Here is a 14,524-nt window from a genome sequence, read left to right on the forward strand (position 1 = left end):
TAGAATGGCATACAGAACTGCTTATAAGTTGTGAATGAGTTTGAACAGGTTGTATGCTGGGAGCTTTAATAACATGATCAGCTATGCATAGACGACTGAGCATTACATATACAACACTTCAGATAGTAAAGAAAATATATAGATAAATTAGGGCATTGGATTTTCTACAGATGCATAAATATCTCACCACTCATTTTTAACCTTCAATGACTAATGAAGGTCTGCAGAGCGAGTGGGGCATTGATTATTCAGGGTATTATTAATAACATGTCAGCTACACATTCACAATACATATATCATATATAACATCTTCCAACATAGAGCTGATAAAAATAGAAGTCATTCTGTTATTACAGTTGCTGAGAATAATGGAAATTCAAGTGATTTAAAAAAAAAAGATTCCTCAAACTAAAATAAATATTTTAAATAATTTTAGTTACAAAGGAAAAATCATCAGATTATCTTCCAAATATATTAAACATGAGGTTTGATTTGACAACTGTCATTATTAGCAGCTGAAATTTTGGAAAGGTATGTAACTATAAACAATGAACTCATCTATATCGATCTTGATTGCCTCCTGATTGTTGGTTAGAATCATATTTGCTTTAATTCTATAATAATTTGATTTAATTAATTTGATTTAATGTAATATTAGTGGTTTTTGAAGGGTTAATCTGTCTTTAAATAGCCAAACTTGCCTCTGGAAATAAAAACCCCGGGACAGAAATTTGCTGTGAGAAAAAATAGAAGAGAAAGACATATTTAAAATACTGTTTTACTATAGACTTAAAAAATAAATAAATAAACATTCAGCAAGAAAAAGAAAAAAAAAGTAACACTGTCCAGAGCAATACTTAACCCTACACACTGCCAGAAAAACGTAAACACAGTCCAAACGCAAAGTAACCACACTGGTCTGCCTCTAGATTGAAAGGTAAGATATATTTATATATCTGTTCCATGTCAAATTCTGTCATTCTGACAAAATGCCACGCTTAAGCTATGTCTAAATAAATAAATGCTACCAAATGTGGAATTATGCGGACATTTCAGATGAAGTGCTTATGGCAGAACTTCTCTGTACAGGTAAACCTACAGGTATGTTTGAATATGACTTTATCATTTCAATAATATAACAAATTATGTCTAAAAATGATTAATCCAAACTCATGTGGCACATAGAACCTTTAAACCTGACGACTGAAGGAAAGGGTCATGTCATGGAGCTGATGTATGACTTAACTTACTATGCATGCTGAATGGAGAACTGTCTCTTCCATACAGATTGCACTGTGTATTGTGTATAGGTTGACTCACCTGCCAAGTTGTCCACCTCTTTCTCCTGCAGTAGACTGACCGCGTCGTCGTCCCCCTCGAGCATCAGCTCTGTCTCAGGGTTCTGGCTGACCACCGCCTGGCCACGGAAGGCCTTCCTCCCTCTCAGGGCCTCGTCTTCCTGAGGGCCTGCAGGGAGACAAGGGTGATGAAAATAGACAATATGTGTACTTAAGCACATTTGAGAATCACAAGGCATAACAAGTACATTAAAAATACCTATACAAATACATACATTAAAGATTATACTGTGTATATATATATATATATATATATATATTTTTTTTTACGAGTCCGCAGAAAATCAATAAGGCATGATAGATAAATAGATTATGGTTGCCAAGCAATGTAGGAACTTATTTTATTTTATTTCAAAGACCCATTCACAAAAACGATAACGATAAAGATAACTATATTAGTGTCCATACCACCAGACAATAACGTTCTGTTTCTTATAAGCATGTGCTGCAGTTTTTGCATCTGCCACTTTTAATGCTTGCACTCTTTAACGTAGGATGGATTCTGATTGGCTGATGTTTTTATCATTCATCAGCTGAAAAAAAAAGGTTCTGAAAGGGATTCCAATGATATTAGCTGTGTCTCATTTAGAAGGCTGCGCCCTCCGGAGGTCGAATCCTCTGGAGGTCGCATCCTCTGTAGGATGCATATACGAAGTGTCCTTAACCTAGAATTAAACGAGACGGCCTTCGTAGGACAGGCGGAAAAGGAAACAGGAAGTATCATGTTGCTATGCCAACACATTTAGAGCATTGTTGCGCTCTCACGCTACTTAAATGAATGAAAATTATTTCTAAATTTGGAAAGTAATTTGAAAAAAAAAATGCTTTTACTTGTTTTATTTTGTTCAATGTTTGAGGAGCTGCAGCGTAACAGACATCTGTTAGAGAAAAAAAGGAGGAGGATATTAAGAACAAAGTTTATCCGTTTTTACCGAGGCGATTTAAGGTAAGTTGTAAACACCACAGCAGCCTTCTAAATGAGACACAGCTATTGTTTCTCTGTGCCGTTATTAGTTACAGTTGTGGTGTGGAATCTGATATTATTTTAAATTTAGACTGATTTTTAGAGCTATTTTAGAACTTTATCATTATCATTACAGTTAACATCCTTTGTGTCATTGGTCACCAAACTCGGTCTTGGAAGGCTGGTGTCATGCAGAGTTTCTCAACACACCTGCCTGGAAGTTTCTAGTATGCCTAGTAAGACCTTGATGAGCTGGTTCAGGTGTGTTTAATTAGGGTTGGAGCAAAACTCTGCAGGACACCGGCCCTCCAGGACAGAGTTTGGAGACCCCTGCTTTGTGTGAACAGGCATTAACACTTTATTTCTGGGATGTCTTGCTATAGGAACAAACTATGTCTAGCGTGAATATCAGCAATGATGTCAAATTGTGTAGCACTTGTTATTTCAATATCCTGACTGGAACCACAGGCAAACTATTACGCTTTACTCATTTGTATATTAGACACATTTTAAGACACTTTAATTCTCCCTTAAAGAAACTCATGATAAAGCATGTGTAGACCCGTCTACATTTCCAAGTTCATTAGGCATAATGAAATCTACTCTCTAAATCTGGACGAAAACGAGATTTAACTGACAGCGCAATTAAGCGACTGCAGATACCACCAAAGCTCATCACACAGCCTTATCAGAGGGAAAAAGAAAAATGATGCAAAAAAGTGTGGAGCCACTTTTGTATCGAACAAAAAAGATTAATTCATCAGCTTTAATTACTAAAGAAAAGAGAGAAAAATGGCAGTCAGGCCTGACACACGTCACTGCACACTGGATTCGTCTTGTGTAAGGTCAGATTTGCCTGAGACACCTGAACAGAGAGATTCTGTGGAAAAAAAGGAAATAAGAAACGCTTATCAGAAGTAGAAAGTGTCTGACACTCTTTTGACATGTTTCTTTTCAGTGCAGTGTTTAAAATGTTCCCTACACTCCCGTGGGGTTCATGTACCTTGTCTCAAAGCGGTCACGTTCGAATGCTGTCAACACCACTACACAGATGAAGAAGGAAAAAGAGAAGGAGAGAGAGGGGAAAAAAATAAAATAAAATAACATAGCGGGCTTCCTGCTCTGTCTCATATCTCAGGAGCTTTCATCAGAGCCAAGGAAGAAGTGGGACCGCTTTTCGGAAATAGGGAGCGTGTAACATTTAGAGGCACAGAGCCAGCGAGCGGTCATGGATCAAAGCAGACTGAGGGAAACTTAAGACCGTAATTCTGTAAACCGTCATTATGCCTGCATTAAAGCAGGGAGAGCTGATGGAGCTGAGCTCCAGTCTTGACTGGCAAGATAAAGCTTAGGACCTCAGTGCAATGCACACAAAATAAACCAGGCGGATTTTGACAAGAAAATGATCCTGAGCAAATGGAGAAAGTTTGAGGGGGGAAAGTGAATTTAAAAAAAACTATTTAGCTTTAGGATGTTTTAAACAAGAAGGCAAACAAAAAGTACATATATAAAGTCCCAGCGGACCTGGAGCCAGCGAGCGGTCATGGATCAAAGCAGACTGAGGGAAACTTAAGACCGTAATTCTGTAAACCGTCATTATGCCTGCATTAAAGCAGGGAGAGCTGATGGAGCTGAGCTCCAGTCTTGACTGGCAAGATAAAGCTTAGGACCTCAGTGCAATGCACACAAAATAAACCAGGCGGATTTTGACAAGAAAATGATCCTGAGCAAATGGAGAAAGTTTGAGGGGGGAAAGTGAATTAAAAAAAAATATTTAGCTTTAGGATGTTTTAAACAAGAAGGCAACAAGAAGGCAAACAAAAAGTACATATATAAAGTCCCAGCGGACCTGGTCACTGCACATAGTCAGTTGTTGTATTTGTTGCTAAATTGTTGATGTTCCTAGTTCTGGCAGCCCCTAGTAACAGCTACAAACATCATTGATGCTCATATATCATTCCATGTTCACAATGAATCAATTTTATATCACTAAAAATGAACACTCTGGTGGGGAAAAAAAGGTTGAATATTAAACTAAAACACTGGATAATGCATCATATCAAAGATTAACATTAATCAACGTGTGCTCTTTACCATTATGCTCATCTATCCGTGCCAATAGCACGACCACCAGGTTATTTGTCATACATGCAAAACATAGATCAAAATGTAATTTTTCAATGATATCCATTTGTTTCTTCATTAGAACAAATTTGGAGAAATGTAGCATTACATCACTTGCTCACTAATAGATCCTCTGCAGTGAATGGGTGCCGTCAGAATGAAAGTCCAAACAGCTGATAAAAACATCACAGACTATTAAATAACAACATCTTCCATAGTCAATCCCCTGTTGTCCTCTCACATCAAAATCCACAGGCACATTTGTTTCAAACTGTTTTGGTCTGTTTTTGCTTGTAAACAGTGCTTGATCTGTGCATATTTCTCTCCTGATTAAGATGAGATGACTTTTTTATTGGAGAAAGCAGTATTATGGATAGAGGAGTCGTATTTTAGTTGGAAAAAATTATGTGAAGATAAAAAAAATCTCTTAATGCTGGATTTATTTAATACAAACATGAAGCTTTTCCCTTCACACAATGTTAATTGATGTACTAGAGTCATGTTGTGGATTATTGTTATGTTTTTATCAGCTGTTTGAACTCTCATTCTGACGGCACCCATTCACGGCAGAGGATACAATGGTGAGCAGGTGATGTAATGCTTCATTTCTCCAAATCTGTTCCAATGAAGAAACAAACTGGGCCTGGGAGTAAATTTTCAGCAAATTTTCAGTATTCCTTTAAATCTTTCCTTGTGATACTGGGCAAAACAGTCAGATTTTTTTATTGAATGAATTACTGTATATTTACATTTCTCCTGTGTCATCCACCACCTTTTTTCTACCAAACACACTGTAATGGATTCTGGCATCATCTGCTGTGCAAAAAATACATGCAGTGCTGCCACATAAAGTTAAGTTAGGAACTTGGCTATAATTATGTTCCTACCTTTTGGAACATCCTTCACATCGGGGGCGCTATGAATCTTGCCTACAAAAGCTCACTAGGTTCTGGAACACAGTGATGCATGTTCCTATTTTGAGCCATGACACCGGTACAGAAGCTTCCTGTTTTTTGTCTTAAATGGCAAGCCTTTGATAGAAAGCCTGCATGGCCACATATATAAGATATCTAGTAACATAGACGATCATTTGTCAGTCTTAGGAATGAGGCTTGATGGGAACTCGAGATCGCTACAACTCAGACCTCCCCAGTGACTCGAAAGAACCCCTCGCTTGTATTGTCAACCACCTCGTTTATCGGCACCCCCGAAGCTCGCTCACTGGACTCCTGTGAGCCATCACGGTCAATAGTGAGGCTATTCAAGCCCAGCATGGCTTACCCGCTCTGCCATCAGAGGGTTTATGTTACCCAGGGCACAAATTTGGCATGACGCAGCAGGGTTGAGAAAGACCAGGTGATGGCTGGTCTGCCAGTCGTGGTGGAACTTGAATGATGTTCTTTGCTAAAAGCTTGGATCTGATCCATACAGCTGGGGAACGGGGAACTGTCATTGACTGACTGACATACGTATAGAATAACAAACAAATCAAAATGTGCTGAAGTAGATGTAGCTCTAAACTTATATCCAATGACTAGCACAATATGATGAAAACCAAATATTTGAAGTGGGCTCAAATTAGCACCTTCAGTGGCGCAAAACTGTTACTTGATAAATGCAAGGAGAGCTGAGTAGCTTGGGGTTTTGAAGGCTTCGGAAAAGGAAAGAAAAAAAGATTCTAGTTTGCAATTCAATTCTGTCATTCCATCACTATGTGACTTCTTCAACACACCGATCTCTTTACTTGGCCTTTTTCTTTCAAAAGTCACATCAAACGAAAAAAAAAAAAAAAACTGTGCATAGCTTGTGGCAAAGGAAATTTTACAGTTTGTGAAAGCAGCTCCCAAGGTGGAAATATTTAAGTGCTAGGTAGTTTTACTGTTCAAGTTTTTTTCAGATGAGCTAAAAGGCTTCAAATAGGCCTCCATTTGGTTGGTTATTGTTGCTCAGAGTCCATGTTTTATTTATGGTTGGAGCTCTAGAGTATTTGCCTTGCACTTTTATTGCCCCACTTGAGTCATGCACACTTGTAGCCTTAAATGAAAGAGCCCCAAAAATTAGGAAAAAAATATATATAAAGAATGAAATAATATTCCATTTAAGCAGTAATTGCATCTGATGTATCTTTCCATTCTGGGATTGACAGATGAGATGCCTTTTGTAAAAATACAAAATGTACTAAGGGATTGTGAGACGTGTAGATGTATGTCTCTGCAGTTGACTGATCTATAATAACTCAAACAAAATGTTGCACATGTGCCATAAGTGCATTCGCACACAAACAATGTGGCAAAGTGGGCTTGCTGCGCTCATCGATCAAATGCCAGGAATTCTGCAGTCAGCTCTGGAAAAAGAAACCCAACTTCGAAAAGTGAAACCGGAGACCCATGCAAAGTTTTTGTTATGGTTTTACTCATGTGAGAAGCATTTGGTATCACACATACAGAACCAATATGGCTGATTACAAGCCCCACATTGAATCCATATGCACAGAATTTCGCAGACAGCTCCACAGATTTAGAATTAGAATGCCTGCGTGTTTAAATATTTGGGCTAATTTGATTAGGCTTTCACATGCTAATTAAATGAATATTCCAGGTTCAATACAATTTAAAATGAATCAGAAGTGGTATAAAGTCAATTATCACACAAAATTATTTTGATTCGTCTCTTGTTTTCTTAAAAAAAAACATAATAAAAATAAAAATCAGGGTACCGGCAGAGATTTTAAAACCAAATGTAAGATTTATTAAAGACTTTTCATTAAAACCTGCATAAAGAAAATTAAAGAACAAACCTGAACAAATGTATCACTATGCTAATATATATGAATTATATAACTAAAATAGATCGATATTGGAGTTAGCGTCAACAGCAACGCATTTTGACTTTGAATTTACAGCACTTACATTTATTTAATTAAATCATCTACTTTTGAAGTTTAATGATAACATTAGGTTTTATCACAATTCCTGTGATAAAATTCCTTTCATCAAAAATCCACATCTATTTTAAAATAGAAATTATTACTTTTGTTACGCCATTTAGGACATTTAAGACTTTATATGACTTTACATTTGAATTTAAGAAGTTTTAAGGACCTTTGGGGACCATGAAAATGCATGTTATGGTGAGGCACTTACAATGGAAAAGAATGGGGAATTTTTTTAAAAAGCACTTACATTTATTTTGTTAAAAGGTAAAATATATTTTTAAATTGTTTAAACTATTATTTTGACAGTTATTTTAGGGTTTTAGGCATTGTCATGACAACAAAGTTTAAAAACTGAAAAGGTTAGCAAGCAATTTATTTCCACACTAAAATCATGTTAACATGCACACTGTTTACGTCTTGTGGTTATACAATGTAAACAGTGAGTATTTTAACGTTTACGGATTGGCCCCAGTTACTTCCATTGTAAGTTTCTCATCGTAACCCAGATTTCTGCTTTTCTTAAAGTCCCCATGAAATCAAAATTAAAGTTTTTTGGGTGTTAATATCAATATGTTCAGGGGACCTTTAAGCAAACAGTCAACATACATTTTTGTGGTAATCAACATCATTTGTTGATTTGCTTCTATTAAATTTGTATTGAATCATCACACCTCTCTTAAGTCCGCTCTTTCACTCTTTCTCTTATAACAAGCTATAAAGATCTCTGTCCAGAGAGGTTCATTAGGTCAGGGCAGAGCTGCTCACCTGAAAATGAGACTGCAAGGACACCCGGAGGTAGAACAGGCTGTTAAAGAGCAGGATCAATATTAACCTGACTTCCATTTCATGCTTGCCCAATTCCAATCAGCTAACAATATACTCGGCCACTCGTGAATAAGGGGGAAGGTACAGTATCAAAGCCTGAGACCGGCATGAAGCACGCTCACTATTTTGTCAGCATGGCTAATAGACTAAACTGAGCTATTTTAAAGCAAAATTTCCCACAGACATATGCAAAGGTGCCTGGGAATGAGGCACAGAGCAGTATGGTTTATCAAATGCTTATACAACATGTAGTCAGCCGTTTGAGGTCCCATTAAATTCAGGCTGTTCCTCTATTTTCAGTGATTGAAGATCATATTACAGCCACAGAAAATACATTAAATTACCATGAATCAAATATAATGATGTTGTTTCTAGGGTAGTTAGAACATTTTTCGAATGAACCTGAGGCATATTTCATGTCCACCCATGTCATTTTGCACAAAAAGAAATGTGAAATATTGCTAAAGCGCTGCATATGTTCTAATGCAGACAAGCTCTATGAAAATATGTCATTGTGAATAAAAACAAGCCCTATATGCAGCGACTGCTGTCAACTGCCAGTGTTCTGACATTTGAGAGCAGTCATTTTTCAATCTCTTTGGTTTCTGGCAAAAATAATGGAAACTTATATGCACCCTTAACAGTTAATTCATTCAAATCACCTACGTTAACTCAACGTACCACGGCCGCCAGTCACAAAAGCAGCTGTAAACCTCCACTACTGCCAGTTCAGCAAAGCACAGAGCTACTGACTTTTGCAGTTTCTTAAAATGATGATTTATATATCCTATGCAATGTGTTACATATAGTTTTCATTATAGTGAATAAATAATAGTGCTTTTAAATACAATGAACTAAATGAATAAAATCAAATAAAAAAAGACATTGCATTAATTTTTTTTTTACATTGCATTAATTTTTTTTTCCCGTTTCGTTTATTTTTAATGTATTTATTTAAGTCCATTGCATTTATAAGCTTATATTTAGCTTAAAAGCTTAGCACTGTTCTGCTGGTTTAGGAAAACAGTCCCTCCGTTTCTATAAAACCCATATAGAGAAGTCGTTCTTTGCTGTCCCTCTCTCTCAGGCTCTCTCTATGGTATTGTGGGGGCAACATCTGACTACAGGCAATCCCTTCCACATGACAATCTTATGCATTATTCCACTCATTAAGGACTGGTAGAAGCCTGGGGACCTCAACAAGTCCTCAATCACAGCGGCCCCAGACACTAGACCGCGGGTCCACAGAGATGCACTGACAACTTACCAAGGACAGGCAGAAAAAGAAGCCGGGCCAGAGGAATACTGCAGTGGTGTGAGCTTCTGAAGAAATGCGGGAGATATACTGGTAATACGTTTGAAAGACAGTGTGGATTTGATATGGTGGCAAAATGAATTAGTGGGGGGAAAAAGTCTGTTGTGACATGAGCAGGGGCCACCTGCAGGTCAAGGAACAGCTGGCATGTGTATGTACGAGTGTGCATGTGTGTGTTCTGGCTCTGACACACAGACCATCTGACATGGCCTCAAAACAGTTGAGCACAAAAGGCCAGACATTTAGATAGACACAATATTAATGCATAACAAGTCAAAGAAAATGACATAAGTAGTCCAAAATTTATTTCAGTACATTAAAAGTGCAATCCATTATCATCCCATGTGGCCATTAGCAGCATTATAACAAAACATGCTGTCAAATAACACTCTCATATGCCTCTATCCATAAGTATAAGCTAATATCAAGGGTTCCATTGTGGTTGGTTCAATTTTTTAAATAGATGGGCCTATTTCGCTTGCCCCCTTGTAAGTTTACCCATGAGTAATGAAATAGCTACAGTAACTATTCTGTGCACAAGAGAGAAGTCGTCCCATTGTACTTAAGAAACAATAGACTTGCCCTTGTTCGGTTAATACACTCCCTCTCGTATCTTCAGTTTGATGCCTGGAGGAGAAGCGCCCGCATTGGTTAATAGTATTGAACCGTTTCTCTTTTAAAGCCTCTGTTGCGAGACACAGAGCCAAATCGACAGCCGTGCGGTGGGCAACGCTGCAAGTTCAAACGGGTCAATGAGGAAAAATGTTTGAGCGCAAAAGGCAGAAACAGTAAAAAAAAACACAGCGCACAATTTTCCTCTCAACAATGTGTGCTATTAGAATATAAAAACCTACCATAAAGCCCTCTTGCCATGCTCAATTGACAAGGCTCATAAATATACAACCTATAAAGCTGACTACGAACTGTTTCTCAGCTCCGAGAATATTAGTTGCGTCCAAGAGTTGATTGGAGGCTTTCTAATTCGCATATGTGTGTCCCATTTGGTGAACAATGATGTCATTGTATGAAATGAATGCAAAATTGGGATAATGAGCTAGACTGACAGAGTCCAGCAACATTTTTGATTGGCTGTTGGCAGAATTACTGACCGTAGTCCTCCAGTGATTTGCACGTGATGTCCAAGTGGGTGGAGCCAAAAGGGTTTCGGATGAATCTCCGCCTCCTCCGGAGGTCATCCTCCCAGTAATCCAGACGCCAGAAGTCATGCAGCTGACTGGAAAAGGGGAAAAGACAGGAACTCCTGTTAGGAATCAGAAAAAAAAAATGTTGGAAAGCTAAAATGAAAAAATTAAAGCACAGAATATAATTTTATATGATGAAACAAGCCCTGCTTACTACAGGGCACATCATACTTTGGCACATTTATATATTATTACTCATTTTGTTAAAAATACATTCACAAATGTGAAGAACTACAACAGAAACACAGACACATAAGGAAACCCATTTTCATCACATTAGAAAAAAAATAATGCTTTGGTAAATCATATGAAAAAAATTGACATCAAAGTTGGAATTATGACATAAGTCATAATTATGACAAAAAGCCAAGATTATGAGATACTAAGTCATAATTATGAGATATAAAGTCAGACCTATGACATACTAGGTCTTAATTATGTCATAAAAAGTCAAAATTATGACCCAAACAGTTGAATTAGTCATAATTATAAGATAAAAAGTTTTAATTATGACTTACTACACATTATTTATAAGATAAAAAGTCTAAATTATGAGACAAAAAAGTTGGATAATTATGAAAAATTGACAAAAAGACAAAATTATGAGATATTAAGTCATGATTATGAGATAAAAAGTCAAATTGATGACTACGCATTAATTATGAGATAAAAGTAAAAATTATAACATGAAAAGTTGAAATTTTGACATGAAAAGGTGAAATTATGAAATAATGTGAAATTGTTAAATAAATACTAAGATACAATAATGAGAAAGTTGGAACAATATTATAGTCAATATTATAAGACAAAATGTCAATGACAGTCCTAATTATGAAATAAAACTCATTACATAATAAAAATCTGACTTTGTCATCATTATTACTTGCTTAGTTGACTTTGTCATCATTTAAATTTTTGTCAAAATGAAGACTTAGGGCCCTATTTTAACGATCTAAGCGCATGGTCTAAAGCGCACGGCGCAGGTGCACTCAGGGCATGTCCGAATCCACTTTTGCTAGTTTAACGACGGGAAAACTGTCGGCGCGCCCGGGCGTATGGTCTAAACGGGTTGCCCCTACGCCCCATTCACGTCAGTGTCAACGCCTCTCGTTTACTTTGAATGGAGTGACGTCAAGCGTTGGCGAAATGAATTGTGGGTCCGTCGCGTTGGGTTTGTTGCTCGCGGCAGAAGTTGAAAACTTTTCAACTGCCAACGCAGGCGTCAGCCAATCAGATCGCCTTATGCAAATACCCTAGCGCAGACGCTAGCCAATCGCGTTCATGCAACACCAGAAGGCTAATGTGATTGGCTGTTGTCACTATGACGGTCGCGTCAGCACCAAGCTTCAGAAACGCCCTCCCGTCAGGCTTTAACGCTGACGCCCCGTGTGAATATTCTATTCTCTTAATGAGTAATGGGTGTTTTTTGGACGTAACGTGCAATAAACCAATCAGAGTCTCATCTCCCATCCCTTTAAAAGCCAGTTGCGCTCGCGCCATGGCGGGTTTGCTATTTACATGGCGGAATGTAATTCTTCATTTTTAAAAATGTTTGTGTGCTGCTGCGCGTCCCTGTGTGTGTAATAAGCAAAGTGTACGCAAGTTGTGCAAAATATAGCTAATTCATGAAGTTCATTAAAGCTCCAGAAACCCAGACATGCTTTTGCACAAGAACCCCTTGGGCACAAAACAGCAGCCGTGGCTCTCCAGCACACAAATAAATAACAGCAAGTCCCATTAACAAATACGGTATCAAATTACAAGTATAAACGGCACAGCTTGCCTCCTTTTTACTGTGTTTTTTAACAAGTCTTGTAAATCAGAGGTAGGACCCTCTATGCAGCCGGAGAGGGGTTTTAATGATGCTGGGGTCTCACCATAGCCACACCCCAGGCCAATAAAACAGGGACCCCCTCCCTCTGCATACGTGCAGCTGTGATTAAAATAACGTGCTGAAATATTCATTGAAATGATTCCCAGGGCCCTGGAGCAAGCTGCAGAAAATTGCGTTTTTATTCATTATTAATAACAGCGAATTAGAGAACGTATAAGAGAAAAAAATAAGAGGCCGAGAAAAAAGGGGAGCAAGGGAAATGAGAGGGAAACGGCTACAGCATGTGGTAACCATCTTTGTAAATGATTATTCCAACATTAGCAGGGACCTGGGCTAATTTTATTGCATGCAGCTAATGCAAACCATTAAGGGCAGGGACCAGCATCAGGTTACTAAGTGCAGCTTGTTTCGAGCGCACTCGGGCTGGAGATGATTCAAAGGCTTTAAAACGGAGTGAGAGAGAGGGAAAGGAAAAGGCACAGAAAGGAAAAGCAGGCGAGCACCGAATAATACTGCAGCTAATTTACTCCAAAGAGGATTTAGAGAGTGATGATTGGTGTAATTGGGGGATAGATGACAGCATGGTATGGGTCAATCAACAAATTCCACATGTGGTTTATCTTCATTACCAGCTACTCATGGGGAAATACACCATTCACTTTGAGCCATATACTAATTTCTATCAAAAACTATGACATGAGTCATTAGTCTAGGTTCCTATCTTACAAACAGAGGTTAAAGAACTATCTGTAGGAATATTGTACAAAAATTAATTGATTTGTGCAAAATTTGTAGGGGAAAAATTTTGAAATTCTACCATCATATACTTGCTATAGTTTTGTCCAAATATATATGCTTTTATATTTTTCTTCGTAACTAAACCATGCCAGTTTGAAAACGTGTATTGATAATAAAATGTATATATAATGTCAATATAATGGAAGTAGCGATAGATCTTTCCAATCTTGTCGTTTCACCAGACCAAATTATGACATTTTGATTAAAAACTACAAGGTTAAAAAATACAATAAAAATGAAGAATATTCGTGGAGGAATCATTCACAATAAGATCTATAACATGCATTTTAAAAAAAAATAGATGAATGAATTTCCATTTCATATTGACTTTTAGAGCTGAAATGGAGGGAATGATTAAAAATCGATTAAAAATATTTATCTTTTAAAATTTGTAACATTTTATAGTCGCTATAAAAAAGTAATTATGAAGATTCTTCAAAAAAAAAAGTGTGTTAATAAAATCATACATATATATATATATATATACACACACACACACACACACACACACACACAAAAAGCTGTGAAAAAAAAATATTTGTTTGCCCACTATTAATAGTATTTTGCTCACTTGTATATAACAATAGAAGCCAACATTCTCACTTTAACACAAGGCAGAGCCATTCCATTAAAAAAAATCCTCAGATCCTACTGAGGTGTTTGCCCCAAGCTATGGATTGTACTGATTTGGCCTCTCTCCACTCTGCCATAATATTGAAGCAGTCTAAACAGATTAAAGTGTTACAGCAGGATCACATCACAAAAGCTGCTCCTTGTTGCGTGATTATTATATCTACAAATGTCAAGAAATCAGGAGGCTCAAGGGACTTAGCCGAGCTCTGACAGCAACATGAGTGCTCGCTCTCAGTTTAACATCAGTCAAGAATGTGTGTGTGTGTGTGTGTAGGAAACAAAGCCTGTTTGCATACATGAGTGGCATGCCTAAAGTTCATCACTCGCCGGGGTATGAAAAGCAAAGCGTTGTGTCGGGGGCTTGTCTGTTGTCAGTCTTATACCTCGAGAGCCAGACAGAGATGTCAAGAGGCGGAGAGGTCAAAGTCACGTAAATGACATTGTAAATGCAAGATTACAGCGTGAAAAAAAATGTAAATCCCACAGAGGCAACCAGGCGATTACCATTTAAGATTATAACATCCAAAGCCGAGTAG

Source organism: Sinocyclocheilus rhinocerous, unplaced genomic scaffold (genome assembly GCF_001515625.1).
Source record: "Sinocyclocheilus rhinocerous isolate Xijiao unplaced genomic scaffold, SAMN03320098_v1.1 scaffold938, whole genome shotgun sequence".
NCBI lineage: Eukaryota > Metazoa > Chordata > Actinopteri > Cypriniformes > Cyprinidae > Sinocyclocheilus > Sinocyclocheilus rhinocerous.